Consider the following 22,302-nt stretch of genomic DNA (forward strand, 5'->3'; position numbering starts at 1 on the left):
GACAGGCCTTGGTGACTTGTTGGAGACTATGGGCAAGTCACCATCCCCTTCTGAGCCTCAGTTTTCTGGGGCTCTTTCCTCTGCTCTGCTTACCTCAAAGGGCTGACCTGAGGCTCAGCCTCATAAACGGGTAAGAGCATTGTGTGCAATTGTTGTTATTCATTTTAAAGAGTCTCTGCTGTAGAAAAGAACTTTCCCGTATGTGCTACTTGTCAGTGTACCCAGTGTGGTCCCTGGTGACAGAGCTGATAAAACTGACTTGTTCTGCAACTTGTAGGAGTACTTCACCAACTCAGGATACAAATAAGGCATCTCCTAATTTTCCAATGAATTGCTCATCCTAAGGCTTCATCAGCAGGAAGTTCAGTTTCCATCCAGGAGCCTCCACTCTTCTGAACTGACACAGGAACCCTGAGGACTTTGTCAAAAAGGGGCCAGTCCTGCCTCCAAACTCCAGGGACAGAAGGAAAGGGAGCTGAAACCCCACCTAGTGCTGCCATATCAGCCCCTGCCATAGGGTGTCACTGTCGAAGACTGGTGTGCCTCCCCGTGGCTGCCTGTCCACCCAGGTGGCGATGCTCTAGAGTATAAAGCACAGGCAGGCCCACGCTGTGCTCAGGAGTGAGGCTGGAGGCCGAGAACTAGTGTCTCTTTCATGCTGGCATTTTCCCTTCAATAGATCGTGATCCTTGACTGAAAAGCTGATTGAAGTCCCTTGTGTCTTTGTCCTCACCCCTGATGTCAAGCTCAGATCCCCAGCCCATCCTCCTCCTCTTTGGAGCCATCTGGACCTTCTCCTGCCATTGGACTTCACTCAGAGCTACTCCGATCTACTCAGAACTACTCCAGGCCACCCGTATTTTTCTAAGTTTACATCACAGTGAGCAGGGGTTGGCTCCCCAATGCTTCCCTGTGAGAAGACTTCTGCATCCTTATGCAAATTGGTCCAGCCCTCCCCAGAGCCCTATATATCAAGAAGTGGAGCAATCTTGTTAATGAAAAATAAACAAAAATATATTTATAATACATCACTTTCCCCTGTTCACCTTTATATTTGCATAATGAATCACTCAAGTGAGTCCTTTCATAATAGAAGTCTCCAAATTGGCTGTGCCAGCCACTGGCATCAATTTTAAAAAATGCAGTTCAATTACAGTTCCTTAAACAATCCAGCAAACATCCACAGATTTCCAGCCTTGTACTTACTGCTGTGACAGGTGCCAGACACCCAGAGCTGAGCTGATCAAAGGCGATTCCTGACTTCACGATGCTTACAGTCAAGTGTCAGCAAATCAGGGCCAGGGGTGCAGAGGAGCTGGTAACTCACGGAGAAAAGAGCTAGAGAGAAAAGAGCCCATAAAGCAAGAAATGAATCAAGCAAGGAGGAAAGGGTAGCCTGGACATTGGGAGAACCAGATTCGACTCCACACTCTTTTTTAAATGAGTCTGAGCGAGCCGCTTTGATTCTATGAGCCTTGGTATCCCATCCCCACCTGCAGAAGGGAACCACACCTTGCTGAGGGTGTAGCGACATGATGCTTTAAAGGTCTGTCAGGGTAACATGCCAGCAGGAGATGCTGGGGTGTCTGGGGCAGGGGCCCCAGCCTCTTTCTCTGCCAGCTACCTTCTCACTCTCAGACTCTTCCAGCCACGGAGCCAGCCTGAGTTGCGAAGCCTCACAGATTTCCCAGGTCTCAATTTCCATGTCTGGGCAGGACTAGACACACACCATACACTCTCTAGGATGCCCATGGGTTTCTGCCCTCCAGGGCCCATGGGCTGGGTTTTGGGTTGACCGCTGGACCTAAGCTTACACTATCCTTGTCAACTTCTCAGAATGGGGGGACAACAGCCCAGCCTGTGGCAGGGCTGAGTGTGTGACTGTGTGTGCACACAAAGCTGGGCTCCTTGGCCTCACCCTCAGCAGCTGGTCTTCTTCAAGGGCCCTGGCACCAAGGTCCGGGCTGAGGTTCTGCAGGCAGACCACTCCTGGTCCATCTCGGGCTCCAATGTTTGCTAGCTGCGTGACCTTGGGTAGACACCTCAGCCTTCTCACCTGCAAAGTCAGGATAATAATAACACATACTTCATCTCTCTGTTGTGAGGATTAAATGAGATGATGGATGACAGTGCCCATCCATGGAAGGAGTCAACGAAACTCACTTATCCTTGACCCATGAGTCAGTGGTAATACGCAAAAGCTCTGGCCTAGAAACCCAAGTTCTAGGCCCAGCTTTGCTGCTGACTTGCTGTGTGACCTTGAGGGAGCCCATTCCCCTCTCTGGCCTCAGGGTTCCTATTTTCAAATCATGGCAAGCATCACTATCACCCCCAGCACTGTCGTCGCTGTCACAGCTACTATTCCTAAGCACGCCTATGGGGCAGGGGTTTAAGATGTGTCATCTCACTTAAGCCACCTTGTGAGGCAGACATAATTGCCCCCATTTCACAGATGAGGAAACTGAGGTTTGGAAAGGGGAAGTTCTGTGCCCAAGGTCACATGGCTAGGACGTGTTGAAACTAGGCTGAGGGAGACAGTACTTCCCTGAGTTAGGGGACTATGCAGCAAGCTGGGGCCTCTTGGGACACTTAGCCGATGCTCTCAGACACAAGGGCTGAGTCTGGCTGGGAAGGACTGAATGGCAAGGAGAGCGAGGGCGGTTTTATCTTCATGAACGGGCCTCAGTACTGCCATTCCCAGCCCTCCGGGCAGCCGGCACGTTGATTACCCTGCATGAGTCGCAGGAAATGACAGTCTTTATGCCGCACAATGTCTCTAGAAATGAAGGGGCTGAGATGATACCCATTAGCCCATGTGCCCTGGCCCTGGAAGTGTTGGGCGCCAGGTGGGGATGGGGCACGGCAAAGCTCTCCTGCCCCGCTACCATCTGCTCTTTTCAGAGGGCAGGGGGCTGTGGAAAGAGCGCAGCTCAGACCCCCAGCTCCATCCTTACTGGCTGCGTGGCCTGGAGCTTTGGGTCCTCCTGCCAGTCTGTCCCTGTAGTGCCAATATTACTACTGAGGAAGCCCGCGGCCAATGTTTGTGCTGGTCCTGGGAAAACTTCTAGCCAGCAGGTCAGGCAGACCTGGGTTCATTCCTTTCTCTGACTCCATGTGACCTTGGGCGGGTGGCTTAACCTCTCTGAGGGTCAGTTTCCTCCTGTGTGGACCAGGGGTAGAAAGACCCCAGCCCCCCCCTGCCCCGCCCCAGCTCGTGAGGTCGCCGTGAGGACTGAGGAAACAAGGGAGCGAGCCCCACTCAGGGCCTCCTCCAGGACTGTTCAGGGGGGTTGCTGGCAGGCCCAGGCCCGGGCAGGCGCTTCCCTGAGGATTTTCCCCATCCCAGAGCTGAAGGGCCTTACAAGATAGCAAGTCCCTGCTCACTCCTAGGAGTCACCCTGAGCCCAATCTGCTCTGGCCTCCTGGCTTCCCTGCTGTTCTTCAGTGAACCAAGATCATTCCCACCCCCAGCCTTGCTAGCTCCTGGTCCCTCTGTGTGCAATGTCCTGGCACCAGGGCACTGCCTGGTGTGGCTCCCGCACATGCTTCTTTGCCCACTGCCCCACCCCCATCACAAGTCTAAAACTGAGCCCCTACACCTGTCACTTTGTACCCCTCTGGATACCTTTTTTTTTTTTTTAATTTTTTTTAGGGCCGCACCTGCGGCATATGGAGGTTCCCAGGCTAGAGGTCTAATTGGAGCTGCAGCTGCCGGCCTACACCACAGCCACAGCAACACTGGATCCGAGCCATGTCTGCGACCACAGCTCACAGCAATGCTGGATCCTTAACCCACTGAGCGAGGCCAGGGATCGAACCTGAGTCCTCATGGATACTAGCTGGGTTCGTGATCGCTGAGCCACAGCGGGAACTCCTGTACCCCTCTGAAACGGTGTGGGGGTGTGCTTGCTTTTTCCCCTTTACGCGCATTTCCCCTCCACAATGCCAGCTCCAAGAAGGCTGTCTTCCCCTTGTCCACCGCTGCCAGAGCCTGGCACATGCAGCCTCATTGAGCCGTCGTGGTTGAATGAGAGAATGAATGAGTGAATGGATGGCTGGACAGTTTCACGCAACTCGCTTCATCCAACCCCACGTGTGTGGCGCCTTCTGGGTGCTGCTCTGCCCATGGAGGTGCAGACTGGCTCAGACAGGCCCCTCCCTTCAGGAGCCCACGTCTGGGGGGACTAGCCAGCTCTAAGGTACACACTGCTCAAAGGGACCGTATCAGTCAGGGTCAGTGGGAACCAGCAGACAGGCCACTGAATTCGGGAATCCGAAGTGAGTTTAATAAAGGGACAGCTGACAAAGGTGCCGGCAGAGTACAGAGAAACCGCAGGGGAGAGTGCAGCAACTGGGGCCAGTAAACAGCGGGGTTCTGACCGTCCTCTGGCTTGAAAGGGGAGAGGAGGCAGCTTGCGCTTGGAGGGACACGGCCAGCCCGGGGGCCCCTCCAGACTCCCCCGGACAGAGGAGACTACTCCTGGCTGAAACCAGAGGGCTGGGCGGAGAGCAGGGTGAACAGTGAGTGTGGATCTGGAGCAGCAAATGGAGACAAGCACAGAAACAAGCAAAGCGCTCTCCACTCAAAGCCTTTTAGGAACAAGGCAGGGTTAAAATTATTATTTTATTTATGTATTTATTTGTGTATTTCTTTTCTTTTTTTGGCTGCCCCGGGGCATATGGAGTTCCTGGACCAGGGATCAGACCGGAGCTGCAGCTGCAACAGCACTGGATACTTTAACGCACTGTGCTGGGTTAAAGCTTTGGGTCCTCCTGCCAGTCTGTCCCTGTAGTGCCAATATTACTACTGAGGAAGCCCGCGGCCAGTGGCTGTGCTGGCCCTGGGAAAACTTCTAGCCTGCAGGTCAGGCAGACCTGGGTTCATTCCTTTCTCTGACTCAGGGGATTGAACCTGAGTCCTGGTGCTGTGGAGATGCCGCCGATTCCATTGTGCCCACAGAGGGAACTCCAGGACAGGGTTAAAATTAGTAGTATTATGTAGTATTAGAGGAGCCCAGAAGGACTCACAGTACCAGGAGGCTCATCAGGCAGAGGAGAGGGAATGGCATCCAGGCACAAGGAACTGCCTGTGCTAAGGCAAGAGGCATGAAAGAGCACGTCATGACTGAGAGCCAGGAAGGGCAGGGAGGGATGTTGGGGGGGGAGGGTCAGCTGGAAAGGCAGCTGGGAGTTGTTCTTTAGGGACATAGATGACACAGCTGCTTCTCTCAGAACGACAGGGAAAGCAGCTGCTATGATTTTGGCTTCAGGATGAAGCCCGCTGGACCCAGAGGGCCATGTGGCCACTCTTTGCTGTCATGGATGTCTTCTCCTGGGACAGAGCCCACTATGTAGAAAGGCTCTTGATGTGCTGGCACCACACACGCTGTTTGGGAGTAAACCAGCTTCGTGGCCAATCGCCAGTTCTCTGGGTCTCCTTCAAGAGGCACTACCCCAGCACCCACCATGAGTCAGGACCTGGGCCACGGCGCTGGCGCTCAGAGGGAAGGAGGCACAGAGGGTGTCAGGAGTTGGACTGGGGAGTAGGGCTCCCATCTTGGCTCTGCCACTAGCTTCCCTACCCTCCCCAAATCCTGATTTCCTCACCTATAAATTGGGAATAATAGTAGACACTTTTTTTTTTGAAAATTACTCTATGCCAGGCATTTTTCTAGATTTGTTTTCATGTACTTTCTCCTCTAATTCTCTAAACATTAACTACTATTATTCGTGCAAAGAAACAGTGGGGTAGGATTTGAATCCAGGCACTAGGTCTGTCTGCAGAGCCCAGACCTTACAACAGAGCAAGTGAGGAGAGTGAATGAGAAAAACAGACAGCAACTGTAATGCACATTTGTAGTTGTAACCTAATACATTTTTTTAAAAAAATCTTTTTAGGGCTGCACCTGCGGCACATGGAGGTTCCCAGGCTAAGGGGTCAAATCAGAGCTGTAGCCGCTGGCCTACCCCACAGCCACAGCAACCCTCTGCGACCTACACCACAGCTCACGGCAACGCCGGATCCTTAACCCACTGAACGAGGCCAGGGATTGAACCCACATCCTCATTGTTCCTAGTCAGATTCGTTTCCGCTGCACCATGAGGGGAGCTCCCAAAATACATTTTAGATATTAATATTGAAAAAAAAAACAAAAATAAATAGAAAAAAAAGATATTAATATTGAACACTTTGTGCCTGGTGCTATTCCAAGAATCCAAGCACTTTCCCCAAATTAGTTCATTTGATTCCTGTAATAACGCTGTGAGGTGTGCATATTGTTATAAGTCCCCTTTCACAGCTGAGGAAACTGAGGCACCAAGGTGTTCACTCGCTTGAGGTCACAGCTTCTAGCTCCCATTAGGTGAAGGCTCATACTGACGGCAGGGATTGTTCTTGCTACACTCGTCACGTGTCTTAGCTGGTTTAGGCCTCACGGGAGATCTTTGGCAGAGAGAGTGGGTGTCTCACCCACTGTCACATCATGTTAGAGGTAGAGCAGGCCTCGAATCAGGTGGCCTGATTTCAGAGTCCAGCAGCGGTAACCCTTCTGGGCACAGAGATTAGCGTGGAGCATGAACCAGGTAAGCTTTGAGCAGTCTCGGCCTGAAACTGCAAAATGATTTGGGGTCCCAGAGAGACGCCAACCAGCTGCAGCCTCACCACAGGTGCCCAGTTAAAGGCTGCTCCCAATAGAGCGTACCAGGAACCTGTGGTTACCTGGCTTGCTGTTCTGCTCTGCGGGCACCAATACACACAGTGCCTGAGGCCAGGCCCTGCTGCCCTGGACACTGAGTCTCAGGGCCTCCCAGGGCGGCTCCACATTCTTCTCCAAAATCAATGAGGCCCCATCTGACCTCCATCCTGGAGAATCAGTGGGGCTCACTGCCCTCTGCTGGCTTCCTTCAAGCCCACCCAGGCTCTGGGAAGGCTACTCCGGCCATGTCAGCACCCTGGCTCTGCCTGGGCCTGAAGCCCACAGCTACACTGAACATCCCTGGCTGTAGCTCTGGGGGCTGCACTGCAAAGGGCCTGTGCGCCACGTCTCTTGGACTTGCTGCAGAAATGGAGATAGAGTGGTCACAGCTCAGCCTCACTGAGCCTCCGGGCACGCAGCCACTTTCCCACTCTCATCTTCATGACAGTCCACTTTACAGATGAGAAAACTGAGGCCCAGCTGGGCTGAGGAGCTCACCAAAGACCACCCAACTGGGAAGTGGTGGAATGGGAACTCAAGGGCGTTCCGGGGCTCTTTCCACGAAACCAGAAGCACCTAGATTCTCCCAGATGGTCCCCTGCTGTCTGGGCCAAGAGGACGCTTCAGGGGTATCTATTCATGCTCTGCATGCCTGGCCTGAACTTGCGGTGCTGGGGAGACAGGACAATGCGAGTGGTGTGACCTGCTCCTAAACCAACAGTCTCACAGCAGATGAGCACGGGGGCCAGAAGAGGCGCCGAGATGCTGCCTGGAAGCAGGGTGTGTGCCCCTGAGGTGGTGATGGCTAGGCAGGGTGCTGGGGCATGAGGAGGCCTTAAACAGGTGGAAGGGGAGCGAGAGAGGGGAGGAAAGGTGTTTTAAAAGTTCCTGTTGTGGCTCAGAGGCTTAAGAACCTGACACAGTGTCTGTGAGGATGCAGGTTTGATCCCTGGCCTCGCTCAGTGGGTTGGGGACTCAGCGTTGCCGTGAGCTGTGGTGTAGGTCGCAGATCTGGCTCAGACGTGGTGTTGCCATGGCTGTGGTGTAGGCCAGCAGCTGCAGCTCTGATTTGACCCCTAGACTGAGAACCTCCATATCCCAGGGGCGCGGCTGGAAAAAGAAAAAGAAAAAAAAGGTGTTTCAGGCAGGGCACAGCTGGAGAGCGGCTAGATTTGGGAACCTTTAGGGAACCCCAAGATCACCACGTAGGACAGCACAGAGTGGAAGGAGAGAGTGGAGATCATGAGGCCAGAAAGGCAGGTGGGGGAAAAGCCTGGCTTGGGTGGCCATGCCTGTTTTGGTCCCCATTTGGTGCTGCCAGGCCCCATGGAGTATAAAGCGCTCCCCAAGTCATACATCCTGTGCCCTGGCTTTAGAGCTGAACCCTGGAAAGACAGTGATTGGCCTAAGGTCACCCAGAGGAGCCCGAATCACACCCAGGTCACCTGACTCCAAGGGACACTCTGTCCCTGCAGCACAATCTCATCGCCCTCTCTCCTTCCTGGGGGGTGACTTTCCATCTGATCCCCGTGGGGGGCCATCAGGCCCCCGACCCCCTGGGGACTCCCCTGGCAACTCAGTTGACCAGGGCCCGCCCAGAGCGCCTGAGTGAGGGAGTTTCCCTGTCTTTGAAATCAAACATGAATAAACCCCAAACAGAAACTGCTTGAGCTTCTGGGCTCCAGGTATCTGCAGCTTGAGCCTGTGGGGCGTACACACCTTTTGGCTCACGCCCAGAAGGGGAAAGGAAGCTGCCTGAATGAAAACTCCCCTGGATGGGTGCCCAGCATTTTATAGTGTGCAGAAGTGCTTTCCCTGAATGTTCTGTCCTTTGATCCTCACACCTGTCCTGAAGGAGGTGTTGCCCATTTTGCAGAGGTGGAACCTGAGCCCTGAGACGTGAAGTGACGCGCTCAAGGTCACACTGAGAGTTGGTGACGGATCTAAGGCTGGAAACAAGCAGCCCCAGGAGGTTGCATGTGTTGGCTCTGCATCTACCAGATGGCTTATCCTTGATGCGTGTGGCAGGTAAAGCCAGGGGCCCTTTGGTCCGAGTTGGACAGAGGATATGGCACTGAGGCCAAGTCCTTCAAAAAGGCACAGCAGATACCAGGCAGAACAGGGGAAAGGCTTTCTGTGCAGAGGAAGCAGCGTGAACAAAGGCCTGGAGGTAGGAAAGCGGGTGGATGGTTCCAGAGCAGAGAACACTCCAAGGGGGTGGTATACTGGGGTGGGGGGATGTGGGGGGTGATGCTTCTCCATGCTGGGGGCTCCTGCTCCCTTCCTCTGGCTCCCAGCAACCTCTCTTAACATCCGCTTTGCTGTCACTGTCAGTATTCAGCTCTGTCTCCCCCATCCTTCTGGGAAATCCTGGAGGTCAAGGACCCTGTCCGGTTCACCTCCGCATCCTCGGCCTACAGCACAGTGCTGGCCTGGCACCGAGATGGAGCCAGTGAATGAATAAAAATGAACAGATGAATGAGCCCACAGTGCTGGCTGCATATAAAACCGCAGCCAACAGTTCTTTGGACACAAACTGTGTGCCACCGGGTACTCATGCAACTGCTTTTTACACGTATCCTCTTTAATCCCTTGAGACCTGTGCTATCCTTTAGTTTTTATTATCATCATAATCTCCATTTTATAAGTGAGGAGCCAGGGGCACAGAGAGGTGAAGCAATTTGGGCAAAGTCACAAAGCCCAGAAGGGTCTCTGGAATTCAAACCCAAGCCACAGGCTCATCTGAGAGATTGTGCACACACTCTCAGATGCATGGAGAGAAGCCCTCTTGCACACGCGTGAGCGCGCATGCGCACACACACACACACACACACACAAACACACAGATACTGATGCATACAACATGGATGTCCAGGCACAGTCCCATGCTCCCGGACACCCTCTCCTCCCCAGCTTCACTAGTCTCTGGCAGGACCTGGCGCCAGGCTGAGGGCAGGTAAGGTGGGAAGGAGGCACTGGGCTCTGAGCCTTTCACCTGCTCCTCCTCTGGCTGCAGCATCCTGTCCTTAGGTGCCTCTGGCTCTGCCAGGGCTGTGGAAGTGCTTTCTTTCTTTTTCTTTTCTTTCTTTCTTTTCTTTTTCTTTTTTTTTTTTTTGTCTTTTTAGGGCCACACCCATGGCATATGGAGGCTCCAAGGCTAGGGGTCCAATCAGAGCTGTAGCTTCCAGCCTACACCACAGCCACAGAAACGTGGGATCCAAGCCACATCTGTGACCTGCGCCACAGCTCACAGCAACACCAGATCCTTAACCCACCGAGTGAGGCCAGGAATCAAATCCGTGTCCTCATGGATGCTAGTCGGGTTTGTTAACCACTGAGCCACGATGAGAACTTCCTTTTTGTGTGTGTTTCTTTTCTTTTTTTCTCTTCTTTTTGGGACCACACCCACAGCATATGGAAGTTCCCAGGCTAGGTGCTGAATCAAGAGCTGTAGCTGCCAGCCTACACCACAGCCACAGCAACACAGGGATCCAAGCCACGTCTGCAACCTACACCGTAGCTCATGGCAATGCTGGATCCTTTACACACTGAGCGAGGCCAGGGATAGAATCCACACTGAGCCACTGGGAATTCCTGGAAATGCTTTCTTTTGCCTCTGTCCACACAATCCCTAACACAAAATGATGGCTCCCTGTCACCACTGAAGGAGGAAGACTTCCCCTCTGCCCCCGGTGTACCAGGCTCTGTGACACACTCCTTACTAACAGCGCCCCCCCCACAGAGGTTCCCCCGAGTGCTCAAGGTGGCCTGGAGTTAGAGGTGGAAAGGGAGTTCCGATTTATATGGGTAGGACCCTCCAGGCCAACACGTCCCTCCCTGCCCAATCTTTCACCCAGACCCCCCAGCCCTCTTAAGATCTGGTAGAGGATGATCCAGCCTCAGGAGCAGGGGAGGGACCAGAGAAGGGAAGGCCTTGCCTGAGGCCACACAGCAGGAACCAGGGCTGCTGGGGGTGGGGGGGGGGGGCAGGTCCTGAGAGCACGTTTCCACCCAGAGCTGACACTGAGGCTGGTTGGGAGCTAGTCTGGAGGTTTGGGGAAACCCTACCTTGACACTGGCCCTCTTTGCCAGTTCCATTTCAAAGCCCAAAGGGACCCTGGGCGGGAGGGGCCCACTGGGTGTCAGGTGTCTAGACCAGGCCCACGGTTCTGAGCAGCAGGGCAGTTTGTGGTTGTGAGTCCCTCTGCTGGCTTTCACATGCACGGTGGACAGGGGCACAGGTGCAGGGGGCTGCGTGTTGCTGTGTGTGCAGGTGTGTCTGCCAACATACGTGTGTGTCTGACGTTATCCCCACTGCATCCTCATGCATGCCTAACCTGCTTCGCTCTGTGAAACCCTATCTCTTCCAGCATCTCATTTGATCCTCACCAAGGGCTGTGAGCGGGAGGTGGGAGGAGAGGTGGGGGAGCAGAGAAGGAAGCTAAGGGAAGAAGAGCACTTGACTGCAGGAGGAGTGTGTGTGCTTGTGTACCGGGGTGTTCTGCGTATGCGTGCGTGCGTGCGTGTGTGTGCATCCTCTCCAGAAGGGACTGGACGGTCAGTCAAGCATGTTCCCGCAGGGCTGCGGGGTTTGGGGTGTTTGGGGGCCTGTGAGGGCAGAAGGGTGTGGTGAGTGCGTACACGCCTGGCGAGAGGGACTCTGCATGTACGTGGGGGCTTCGAGGTGTCTTCCTCCACCAGCTGGTTCCTAAGGGCCCAGGCCTGGGGAGGCTCGGGGAGTGGTTCAGCAGATCTGCCAGAGGCTCTGGAGTTGCCTCTGCCCACCTGGCGGAGGCCTGGCCTGGCGTTGGGCACAGCGCCACCTTGTGGGGCATGAGGAGGACGCTGATGGCCTCCCGGTGAGGACAGATGGTGATGAGGAAGAGCGACCTGGGGCACAAAGGCCACACCACCCCTGAAGCCTGACTGAGTCACTCTGTGTTGTGCCAGTTTCCCATCAGAAAAATGATTTAAAATGCCTCCTGGAGGGTTTCCTCCAGCATCCAAACAAGGCCTAAATCCTCCTGGCATCCTTCTCTCTCCCCGACTCTTCAGTCCTATTACCGGGGCTGGGAAAGACGGACACTGACCAAATCCTTAAAACTGGGGTATGTGAAGGGGGACCAGTTGTCCCAGCTGGACTTGCGTGCCAGGATGGAGGGGCTCCAGGATGTGGGACTTTGCGTTTTAAGATTAGGGAAGTCCTGGACTTGTTAGTCCCCAGATGAGCGAGTATGTCAAAGGGGAAACAGCCAGTGCAGTGGAGACAGTTTCTTGGGAGCCTCATGAGTCGGACAGAGGAGGCCCCTGTGCCCTCCCCATGTAGGGTGGTGGTCAGTCTCTTCTATCCTGGGGGTTTTGGTTCTATCCCAGTCTGGGTCTCCACCCAGACCTCCCTCATCTGCTGCTCTAAGCGACAGCTCCAGGCTGCCCCACAGGCACAGCTCCCCGTAAGCCTCACATGGAATGATGATGTCCCCAAGCCTCTCCCTCCTCCTGTGCTCCTATCTGGATGAGTCACCCCGGCAGACGCCTGGGCTCATCCCTCCCTCTCCCCCACCTCCCACCTCCAGCCTGTCGATTCCACGTGCCACCGTCTTTCCGGTCTGCTGCTGTCTCTCTCATCCCCACTGAGATCTGCCCAGCCATCACTAGCCTCCCCTGGCCTCCCCGCCTCCAGCCATGGCCCTGAGCTCATCTGGACCATGGGCAGACGAGGACGTCTGGACATGGCTAAAGGATGAGTAAGAATGTTGGCTTAGACGCAGTTCCAGATTCTAGGTTCTGAGAATTCTTGCCAGGCCAGTCTGGGGACATGCCTCCTTCCCCACCCCTACACTATCATCTCCTGCTGGCCCAGAGGGGAGACCCCCCTCGGTGGCGGGCACTCTGAGGTAGGGGTAGGGACGTCGGGGCTTTGGGTCTGGCTGCTCACGTCCCCACTGAGTGACCATGGGTGAGGACTCCTCTTCTCCAGGGCTGTTTCTCATCTCTACTGTGGCTGCACTGCCTGCCTGATGCCCTGACATTCCAAGGGTCCCAACTGCCACAGTCACAGCACAGGACAGCGGATCCCAGCCAGTGGGAGGCGGATATGCACCCCCAGCTCCCCTGCCCCTTGACTGGGACAACTTTGAGGCACACTCCACACTATCCTGCTGAGTTCCTTGGCAGAATTCTCAGTGATCAGAACTTTGCTTGATAATACCCTCCTCTCTTTCCCTTCCTTTTTCCAACATGTCTGCAGGTGCTTCCTCTTGTCTCAAATCCTTGTTTCGGGGTCTGTTCCTGGGGGAGCCCAGTCTCAGACTGTAAAATAACAACAATGGTAACTGCCATTTATTGAACACCTACCACGTGCTGGCGTCACGTATACAGACCTCACGTGATCCTCCTAACCACCCTTCCAAGTCGGCATTATCACCTCGATGTCACTGTTGAGATGGCTCAGGTTCAGAGGGGAGGTGGCCTGACCGAGGACTCTTACCTGGAAAGCGCTCAATCCACAAGGGGGCCCACGCCCTGCACTTGGCAGGACTGGGTGTCAAGGGACATGGGCCTAGGGGTCCAACCCCCATGGTTGGTCACACTGAGAGCAAGGGGAGGGTGGGGCACTTTTTAAAGCCCTGACACTGCCCCACAGCAGGCACCACTAACAGTGGCGGCAGGGGCACCCTTTCAAGGGTGCGCCCCAGATGAGGATACTGATGAATAGGGAGCCTGGGCTGGAGAAGAAGGAATATCTTATAGTGTCAGCCGTCGACAGGCTGGTTTGTGGCTACTTTGGGGGGGATTCCCAGGAATAACTGGGGGACCCTTTGAGAAGGATAGGTTCCTGCTCATGTAGAAGGAGGCTCAAGATCATCGTTTTTTGGACAAAAACGGGGCCCATTTTATAATCACAGGTCGGTAAAGCTAGGCAATGTTTAGGCTGCATCTAATACGTTCATTTTTAATTTTAATTTAATTAAAAATGTTTATTGGAGTATAGTTGACTTACCATGTTGTATTCATTTCAAGTGTACTAGGCTGTATCTAATATATTCTTAATGTGTCTGTATGGAGAGGGTTTTTGTTAATAAAAGCCAATGTTTTGCTTTAGTTTTAAATTTCAAAGCATATTTCCATAGTAAATATTTTTGTTATATAAAAAGAAAGCTCTTTGGGAAGTTCCCTGGTGGATCAGTGTCTTAAGAATCTAGCATTGACAGAGTTCCTATCGTGGCTCAGCGGAAATGAATCTGACTAGCATCCATGAGGACAAAGGTTCAATCCCTGGCCTTGCTCAGTGGGTTAAGGATCTGGAGTTGCCATGATCTCTAGGGTAGGCTGCAGATGTGGCTCAGATCTGGTGCTACTGTGGCTGTGGTGTAGGCCAGCAGCTATAGCTCCGATTCAACCTCTAGCCTTGGAACCTTTATATGCCGCGAGTCTGGCCTTAAAAAGACAAAAAAAAAAAAAAAAAAAAAAAAAAAAAGAATCTGGCACTGTCACTGCTATGGCACAGGTTCAATCCCTGGCCCAGGAACTTCCGCATGCCTTGGTGCGGCCAAAAAGCAATCAAGCAAGCAAACAAGCTATTTGGGTAAAAATGAAGTCATAGACTCACATACAGTAAAATAAGCTCCCTTGATGGTACTCAGGGGTGCATATTAGACTTCACCCTGGACCCATTTCCCCAGGTGGGAGCTTGGAGTGTCCCCCCATTTCCCCCCTCAGTTTCCTCATGTGTGACAAGGGAGGTGGCTGAATGAGCCCCAAGCTCTCTGAGGCTCCAGGTTTGAAAGGGCCCATGGCTCTCCTTGGGGCTACTTGGCATATCTAGGCAGGTTCTTGCCCCAATCTAGCCAGAAGCAGATCTGTAATTGAGCCAGATCTGTGACACTGTGACAGGAACAGAATGGAAATCTCTGCTGGGGAAGCAGCCCGGGGAGATACATTGTCCCGTGGCTGGCTTTTCCCTGGCTCTGGGGGCAGCCTGTCTCAGGGGTATCATGGAGAAAAGGGGATCTGACAAAGCCATGCCCATGGATGAGAGAGTCAATGGAGCGGGGGCACCGGGGCTCAGTGGGGCGGGGATGTGGCTGCAGAAGGCCGCTTGCTCCTCGGAGCCCATGAACGGGGCCCAGGATGATTTAAACAAAAGAGCAAGTTGGTCAGAATGAATGCTCTGTCATGAGGTGTTCCAGTCCTCCCCTGGATTCCGAAGCCAGACACGGCGTCTGAGTCAGCTTGGTGTGCCCAGCCCGGGGACTGGGAGCTGGTAGGCATCACTGAATACAAATAATAGACAAAACAATGATATCTAAATTGAGTGCTTATTCTGCGCCAGACCCTGTGCTTATTGTTCTACACGTACTATTTACGTCTCACAAACCACCAGAAGGTACTCTCATGAAATAGTCAAGAACATATCTCATAGCACAGAGATATCAGGTAACTTACTTGCCCAGCATCACTCAGCCGGTTCGTGGGTGAGCAAGGAATTTTTTTTTTTTTTTTTAAGGGCTGCGCCCATGGCTTATGGAAGTTCCTGGGTTGGGGGTGGAATCAGAGCTGCAGCTGCCAGCCTTTGCCATAGCCACAGCAACACCAGATCCCTAACCCACTGAGAGAGGCCAGGGATTGATCCCGCATCCTCATGGATACTAGTTGGGTTCGTAACCCACTGAGCCACAACAGGAACTCCTGAACCAGGATTTAAACCCAGGTAGTTTGGCTCCAGAGCCTGGGCCCTGGATATCTCTGCAAAATACGGTGGTGATGACAAGTTACCGTGTCAGGCACCCGTCATGGGATCTGTAGGAGGGATTGACAAAGGGTGGCAGGAGTTCACCGGGCAGCCTGTGAACACCAGGTGCAAAGGCAAGGGGCTGAGAAAGGTCACTGAATGTGGGAGGAGTGATGCCACACCTGGAAGATAAGGGGGGTGTTGAAAGATGAACATGGGGGTGCAGGGGCCAGATCCTGATGAGCCTCCAGTGCCAGGCTAAGGAGGCTGTGGCCGAAGGCAGGGCAGGGACCTGGCCAGGTATGAGGATCCCCTCTCACTGGCTCTCTGACCTTGGGCAAGGCACTGGCCCTCTTGCAACCTCACTTTCCTCTTTTGTAAACTGGGGGTGATCATTCTGGCTGCATTCTGCCTCTCAGGGCTTGGGTAAGGACTAGAGACAATAGATGAAAAAAGATTTTATAAACTGTAACAGATTTGACAGATGAAGGTTGGTGAGAAGCATGGAAAGATGTGAACACACCACAGTTGTGAATGTAGCCAACACTTTTTACCTAGGGACTGTCAGACTGCCTCCAAATTTTATTGTTAAATATACACAATGGAATACTACTCAGCCATAAAAAGAACAAAATAACGCCATTTGCAGCAACATGGATGGAACTAGAGACTCTCATTCTGAGTGAAGTAAGTCAGAAAGAGAAAGACAAATACCATATGATATCATTTATATCTGGAATCTAATATATGGCACAAACGAACCTTTCCACAGAAAAGAAAATCATGGACTTGCAGAATAGACTTGTGGTTGCCAAGGCGGAGGGGGAGGGAGTTGGGTGGATGGGGAGCTTGGGGTTAATAGATGCAGACTATTGCCTTTGGAATGGATTAGCAATGAGATCCTGCTGTGTAGCACTGGGAACTATGTCTAGTCACATATGACAGAGCATGATAATGGGAGAAAAAAGAATGTATACATGTATGTGTGTGACTGGGTCACCTTGCTGTACAGTAGGAAAAAAATGTATTGGGGAAATAACAATTGATTATAATTAAAAACAAGAAAATAAAGTCTATTGCCCTAAAAAAAAAAAAAGTAACCGCATTTGCAAGAGGCTTTGCTACATGCCATTCGGCATTTAGCATCTCACTTGAGGAGCCTCAAAGCTTTGAGGTCAGGCGTAGTTATTCCCATTTTACGAGTGAAGACACTAAGGCCCAGAGAGGTGACGGTTCCTGGCCCAGCATGAAGGCAGAGCTGAGCACGAGCTGGGGGTTAGAGCTGCACGGTTGTTGTTTCATTGCCTCACATGACCAAGTTTATACCAAGCAGCTTGTCGGAGCCGACCCCTCCACAGGGCCACAAAGGCACAAGGAGGCAGGAAAGAGCAAGAGTGATGACTAGAGGATTCATGATTCGATTATTTGAGGTCTTGACCATTGGTCAATAACCTCGAAGGTCCGTGACAGGTCATAATTTGTCATTTTACTGAGGCCCAATTTGAATTCTTTGCTGCAAGACTGGTATATGGGGCAAAAGCCTGTCAATGCGTCTGCCCAGCATCTGCTTCTCAGCTCAATGTTCCTGTCTTCTCCTCCTGGGGGGAGGCGAGGCGGCCCCAGGGGTGAACACACACAGGGTTAGAGTCAGTTCATCTAGGGAGAGATCCCAGCTCTGTTCATCAAAGCTGTGTGACTTTGAGTAAGCGGCTTCCTGTCTCTGAACTTGTTTGCTGATGTGTAATACAAGGATAATAATGCCTATCTCTAAGGGCTGCAGAGAGGATTAAAGGAGTAGTAATTCACGGACTCTCAGGATATCAAGGACTGGGCTGCACAGGGTGGTCTCTGGGAGGGAAAGCGGGAGACGGGGGTGCAGAGGAGGAGGGAGGCATACTTGTCACAATACGCCTTTTTGTAATCTCTTATTTTGTTTAAATCGTACGTTTTTTTTGAAATAAAAAAGTGAGATAATATATATAAAGTATTTTATAGTTTTTATACATATTAGTACAAAGCAGATTTTTTTTCTTTTTTCTTTTCTTTTCTCTTTTTTTTGGCCACTCCCATGGGAGATGGAAGTTCCTGGGTCAGGGATCGGATCCAAGCCATTGTCAAGACCCCAGCTTTGGCAATGCGGGACCCCTAATCCACTGTGCTGGGATCTTAACTTGCCGCGCACAAGGGGAACTCCAATACAAAGTGGTTTTTGCAAACTCTGTTTCTTTGTGGAAAGCGACTCCCTAACCCCCAAAAGTGAAAATCTTCATGGAGCTGAAGAGGCTAAAACAAGGGAGATGCGTCTTAGCTAGAATACATAAGTTTTATAGGGCAAATGCCTGCCTTTGACTGGGCTCCTTGCTGAGGGACGCAAGGCTGATGCCCGGGCATCGGGAAGACCATGGCGGCTTTGCTGGAGGGGGAGGCTGGCCTCCTCAGGAAAGGCCTTGAACGCAAGTCAAACCATCAGTCCACACCCCTGGGCCTGGTGCCTTCTCTGCCACTCACTGGCTAAGCGACCTTGGCAAGTCTCCGAACCTCACTGAGCCATCAGATTTTCATGTGGCAAATGAGGACAGGGAGTCTGGCCTGCCTTGCAGGGCTGTTAGGAGGGTTGTAGAGGGTATGTGGTAGCCACTCTCTTCACACCTTCACCTTCATCATTATGGATGGGAGGAAGGGACGGAGAAGGATTCTGTGTGACCCCTTACGCCCACCCCACTCGACCTCTCTTAGCAGTACCCTGGGCCACACAACCAAAGGAGAGAGCGTTCCAGAGTGTGGCAGGGAAACAAAATCTGATGTAACTAACAGAGCTTTTCCTTATCCACTTGTCTGGGACAGTATTTATGCTAATCCTATTCCGAGCAAAAGCAACTCACTAATACAAGCAGTGCCTGGCCTCCGGGCTCCACGCCATCTGTCGGGCCGCTTGGGAACAGCTCTTCCTGGGTGGGAAGGACCACACCGCTGGGTTGCTGAGCTGCTGGGCTGCTGGGCTCTGATGGGCCAGCTTGGCCTGGAGGTACCATTCACTGAGCACATGTGCACGGAGCCCTGCTGAGCCCAAGGCCTGCACCAGGCACTGGGGACCTGGGCCCTTTGTGTGTTTGTTGCCTCTGCCACACAGCCTCTTCAAAACCATACTTTCAAAAATCTTGAGGAGTACCCATTGTGGCTCAGTGGGTTAAGGACTAATTAGCATCCATAAGGATGTGGGTTTGTTCACTGGCCTCGACCTGCAGGTTAAGGATCCAGCATTGCTGCAATTGCAGCATATGTCACAGATGCAGCTCAGATCTGGCATTGCTGTGGCTGTGGCACAGGCCAGCAGCTGTAGCTCTGACTTGACCTCTAGCCTGGGAAGTTTCATATGCTGCAGGTGCAGCCCTAAAAAGAAAAAAAAAAAATCTTGATACATGATCAGCTCAAGTACTGGCTCCAGGCCCCTGTGACAATGCTGCAGGCATCCTCCCTTTCGGACTGGCCTCCAATCGTGTCCCCCATGGCTACGTGGGCTGCTTACCTCTGAAGCGAATCTCCTATGGGCCATGCGTTCATTTTCTGGCTCTGAAGCAATGCAACCTTTAGTGCTTTCTCAGGCAGCCCTGCTCTTTGCGTCAGGCTGGTAGCCCAAAGTGAGATGTGCTGTAAGTGTAAAATAAACATCAGATCCCAAAGACTTGGTACCATAAAAGAATGTAAATTATTCCATTAATAATTTTAATTTTGATTATATGTTGAAGAGATGATATTTTGGGGTGTATAGGGCTCAAATATATATATATATATTTTTTTTTCTTTCTTTTTTTACTTTTTTAGGCTGCCCCATGGCATATGGAGTTCCCGGGTCAGGGATCGGATCCAAGCCATTGTCAAGACCCAAGCTTCGGCAATGCGGGATCCCTAATCCACTGTGCTGGGCCGGGGATCAAACCTGCATCCCTGCATTCCCAAGACACTGCCAATCCCACTGCACCACAGTGGGACCTCCAGGGCTCAAAATACACTAACTTCACCTTCTTTTTACATTTTTTTTTTTTTATTTTTAGGGCTGCGCCTGTGGCATATCGAAGTTCCCAGGCTAGGGGTTGAATTGGAACTGCAGCTGCCAGCCCACACCACAGCTCACAGCAACGCTGGATACTTACTTAACCTATTGAACAGGGTCAGGGATCGAACTTGCATCCTCATGGATACTAGTTGGGTTCATTACCACTGAGGCACAACGGGAAATCCCTTTTTTTTTTTTTTTTTTTTTTTTTTTTTATGGCTGCACTTGCAGCATATGGAAGTTCCTAGGCCAGGGATTGAATCAGAGCTGCAGCTGTGATCTATGCTGCAGCTGCAGCCATGTGGGATCCTTTAATCCACTGTGCTGGGCTGGGGATAACCCATGCCTCCACAGCAACCCTATTCGCTTCAGTCAGATCCTTAACCCATCGCACCAGTGCGGGAATTCCTCTTTTTACATATTTAATATGGCTACTGGAAAATTTTAAATTACTTATGTGGCTCACATTATAGTTCTATTGAATAATGCTGCTACATAGATCTAAACTCATTCTTTTTCATCTGCTGTATACTATTCTCAAATTGTGGTATTCTGCAAGTACCACAATTTAACCATTCTTCTAATGTATATTGTTTGCTTGTGTTAAAAAATTTTATTACAAATCATGTTCCAATTAAAAATGCTTGCACATGCCTCCTCTGTGCACATATAAAAATATTTCTCTAGAGCTGGGTTGGCAAACTAAGGTCCACAGACCAAATGCAGCCCACTGCTTGCTTCTGTAAGTTTTATTGGAACACAACTATACCCATTCATTTACATACCATCTATGGCTACTTTAGCAAAACAACAGCAGAGGTGAGTAGCTTTGACAAGGACCACGCGGCCCACAAAGCCTGAAATCTTTATTATCTGTCCCTTTTGTGTCTTTTTTGGCCATCCCGAGGCATATGGAGTTCCAGGGCCAGGGATAGAACCTGGGTCCCAGCACTCCCAAGATGCCACCCATCCTATTGTGACACAGTGTGAACTCCTATCTGTTCCTTTTTGAAAAATTTTGCTGAGCCCTGCTCTGAGAGTTGTTACCAACAACTAATAAGAGCCAGGCTGCACGTCCAGTTCCCTAGGGAGGAGATTCTGAAATGGTGATTAGCATACAGGAATTTTTTTTTTTTTTTTGGTCTTTTTAGGGCCACATCCGCAGCATATGGAGGTTCTCGGGCTAGGGGTCAAATCAGCTGTAGCTACTGGTCTACACCACAGCCACAGCCACTTGGGATCCAAGCCACATTTGCAAACTACACCAGAGCTCATGGCAATGCTGGATCCTTAACCCACTGAGTGAGGCCAGGGGTCAAACCCGCATCCTCATGGATAGTTGTAGGATTTGTTAACCACTGAGCCAAGGAGAGAACTCACCATAGAGGGCACTTATTAGGAGTTGTCCTTGGGTGGAGGGAGGAAGAGGAGCAAGATTAAGCAGAGATCAATTGGGCGATGCTGTAGTTGAGACCTCAGCCAGTGCCACAGAGCTGTGAAGTTGGGATGGTCCTTCAGAGTTGTGCTGAATTGGGGCAATGGAAACAGTCCTTTATAACCCTCAATCAACCTGCCCTGGAGAAGGGGTATGACCTGGGGTGAGGTAACTCTTTCCAGCTGAGGGAATTCCCAGCAAGGGCTGCTAGCTGAAGGGGAATAGCTGCATTGGTCATAGGGATGGGGGCTGGGCAGCGCAGAAGAGCAACCTCTAGAGCTCACACCTTGGGCCATCCAGCTAAACTTCTTTTAATTTCTGGGAGCAGCTCTTGCAGGTCTCAGCTAGCATCTCTTCTGGTCTCCGTGACCTATGTGGTGGCATGATCTAGACCCTCTGTCCTGAGAGGCCTGAGCCTGTGGTCAACTTATCCTCTTAGGGCGTGGCCCTGCACTTGCCTATTTACTGTTAAGCATTAGACAAGGGAGCATCAAGGGGTTTCCAAACGGCTCAACTGGGTACCAAAGATGTACCTCCCTGCTCCAGTGCTTAACAGCAGCCTTACCTCCTCCTGATGATCAGGGTTAATTATCCCTGAAAGAATGGTGACTGCTTCTTGCCTGCTGGTCCCTTGACACAAGGAGCTCAAAGTGCCTGGGTGGCAGACCTAGCGAAAAGTTCAACAGTCATCTTGATGTTTCCCCTGGCTGAAGTGTTGTCTCTTTGAGAATCAGGACCTCCAAACCGGCAGAACCTAGCATCATGGGGACAGGAAGCACAGATGCTCCCTGGGAGTGACGGTACACATAAAACCACTCCTGCTTTCATCCCGATTGCTGGACCCATGCATTCTACCTATTGGAGAAAAACGCCATGCAATGGTCTTCGATTCAGAATATATGCTGCATCCTGGAGGATGGCGCCCTATCCTCAGAGTTTTGTTTCTGAGCTAGTGCCTCAGCTGAGCCGCCTACAGATCCAAGCTGGCAGCTTCAAAATGGTGCAGCACGTGACAGGATGAGATGCCTCCACGGCCATGCTCCCACTGCTGTAGAGTCATACGGGATCCCATCTGGTAGACTAAGGTTTACTCTGTAAACCCTTGAGTTGTTGTGCAGGAGGAAGCCCTACCAGCAAAGCACCTTCTATCTAGGACATACGCCTATTTCAGTGAAGATGAATCAGTTTTTTTCCAAGGTAGCAGGGGTTTAATAACATCAACTTGTCAAGTGGCTGGTTGTTTTCCTCAAGGGATAGAGACATAGCTGAGACTCGGAGTTGGTCTTTGTAATTGGCGAGTTGAACACTCAGCATCAGCAACAGCTCGATCAGTCTCAGGGAGTGGGGACCCATTCAATTGGGCCTATATATACCTTCTCTCCATGCC

The 22,302-nt window shown here is 51.8% G+C and overlaps 1 long non-coding RNA gene across 1 annotated transcript; it reads right to left on the minus strand.

The window, feature by feature from the left end:
- Window positions 1,228-19,450, minus strand: LOC106510717. The gene is made up of 3 exons (XR_002345187.1): window positions 18,953-19,450; window positions 1,919-2,056; window positions 1,228-1,338 (listed from the first exon to the last, which is right to left on the minus strand). It is a non-coding gene; the product is annotated as an uncharacterized LOC106510717 (long non-coding RNA).

Source organism: Sus scrofa, chromosome 6 (genome assembly GCF_000003025.6).
Source record: "Sus scrofa isolate TJ Tabasco breed Duroc chromosome 6, Sscrofa11.1, whole genome shotgun sequence".
In the NCBI taxonomy this organism is placed as follows: Eukaryota; Metazoa; Chordata; class Mammalia; order Artiodactyla; family Suidae; genus Sus; species Sus scrofa.